Genomic DNA, 2,500 nt, shown 5'->3' with positions numbered 1-2,500 from the left:
TTGGACGCCATCTTGAATTTAACCCCTTCTGCCCATGATCTGCGATGTCCACCCAAGTTTTTTGTACTTTCCTAGGGGTCCCCTACTAGGATCAAAAGTCAAAATGAGGGGACATATGATTGCACACAGGACTCCCCTCAGCCCCAGGACTATAATGTTTCTTCCGACAAACCAACTTTTAAAACAACAAAAGACGTATTTTTCGGTTGTTTTAATTCCTTTCAAGGATTATAAATTATGGAAAGTATATAGAAAGTCATGAACTTTCTGCTAATTACATAAGTTCAAGGTACAGATAAACCAATGTTTGCCTTAGTAAAAATTAAGCAAATAATTCATAAATTAGTCTTCGCCAATACTCGCGTCAAGCCGGTGCAAATGCGTAACCGAAGCTGGATCATCGATTCTGTACATTCATCATGGCCGACCTATCACATGGTTGGAAAAGACGGGGGCAAAAGCACAAACATTTGACACAAACATATTGTATATAAAAGATATATTTTATATAGTAGGGATCGACATTTTTGGTATGTGTAAATACTCGTTAAATGCCAATAAAATTGTCATGCATAAAGAGAATGTAAGCAAAATATTACGAAAATATATCAAATTTACCCAAATACAACAATTTAGAATTTTATTCATCTATAGGGCTATAGCATTATAGAATCTATTAATCTGTGTCAAGTGCCTGTGGGTCAAATATCATTTTAACGCTCAGAAGAAGAAAGGCAGCAGCAAACAAGAAATACCGCAAGTCACGAGTGTGAAGGTCATGTAAATGTGCTAGTTAACCTAGTTTGTAGAAATGGAGACACGGCTGCCTGAACAGTAATGTGACACCCATTTGTTTGGCCAAGGTAAAGTAAATTGAAGCTCCTTTTGAGTCCTGCTTGGAGTGTTTAGATTTGTGGGTGTTATTGTCTATTTGATCTCACAAATGTCATTTTTGACCGAAGGCGTTAGCCTGAGATTAAAAATGAAACATTTGCTGGCCAGTGGCGTAGCCGGGGGGGGGGGGGGAGAGGGGCCACCCCACCCCCCCAACCCCGGGAAATGTTTACCTTTTCGCTTATTAATAACATTAAAAAGGTTCCTGTGTCATATCCCACTACACAGGTGCCCCCCCCCCCCCCCCCCCCCCCCCCCCCCCCCGCAATACAAAATTCTACATACGCCACTGTTGCTGGCATCAAATAGACAATAGCAGATTTTTTGATTTATAAAAGTATGAACCGAAAAAACGGTTGCACACTCTATGACGCCTGTTAATAAAATAATACGTGGATTCAATATACATTGCCCAAGAAATGTGTTATGGTATTTGCAGGGTTCCGAGTTCATTATATATACATATTATAAAACAAACAGACGTAATCTGAAAACAACGTAACATTTTGATATCGAAATAAAACGGAGCAACGACAAAGTGGAATAAAAGGTTAAAGTTTGTTTTGTTTAACGACACTACTAGAACACATTGATTTATTATTCATCGGTTATTGGATGTGAAACATTTGGTAATTTTGACATATAGTCTCAGATATATTTCAATTAGTAGCAAAGGATCTTTTATATGCACCATCCCACAGGTTTTGACATAATGTTCGTGGTGCACTGGATGGAATGAGAAATATCCTAATGGGCCCACCGACGCGGATCGATCCCATACCGACCGCACATCAGGCGAGTGTTTTACCACTGGGCTACGTCCCGCCCTTACATAAAATGTAGACTGAAAGAAATAAAGTAAAGATAAAAAAGATAACTATTGTTCCAAGAATATGTAATAAAAGTATTGTTCCCAAGTGTGATTTTTGTGTGGATTTTTGTTGTTGTTTTGTGTTCACGCAGATCCGAGATATATTTATACAATTTATATATCACACAACGCATTCATAAATTACAGCTTATCAATCAAACAGACCTAAAGGATGATTGCGTGTTGGGGAGGTTGTGCTTTGTGCTTGAGACCTGGCAGGTATGAGGTCCTTCCCCAAATAATTTCAGTCTTGTCCTTGTTAATATCCAAATTCATTAGTAACTTCTAAACTATTAATTAAAATATCTCTATGACAAAATCACCTCCTGTGCAAGTACTGCAATTTTCATTTCGTCTCGATATAGTCAACATACAAGTTTCCATTTAACCAGTAAAACTGACTTATGATTTGAGCTGGTGATGCGATACTAGTCTTAAAGGTAGGGTCAACTCAGACAAGAGCCTTATGTGTTGGAAAGATGCATACCCGGACCACCAACACATACTGACACTTTAGCAAAGGAAAAACGCGTAATTTTAGAGTTAATAAAAAACTATGATTATTCCTGTTTACTGGGGACAGCCATTTTGTTTCGTTTTTGTGACGTCCGGTGGGATAACTCGGGGCGAAGTAACGTCAGCTCCTGACCATCTCCTGTGTGTACAGTGTAAACAAAAGCAGTAATTTTCGACATGGCGCTTCTCTTTGATCAACCTGACTTGTAAAACAGCATA

The sequence above is a fragment of the Gigantopelta aegis genome, chromosome 3 (assembly GCF_016097555.1).
Source record: "Gigantopelta aegis isolate Gae_Host chromosome 3, Gae_host_genome, whole genome shotgun sequence".
NCBI lineage: Eukaryota > Metazoa > Mollusca > Gastropoda > Neomphalida > Peltospiridae > Gigantopelta > Gigantopelta aegis.
The sequence above is the reverse complement of the archived record's forward strand: the minus strand, read 5'-3'. Positions refer to the sequence as shown.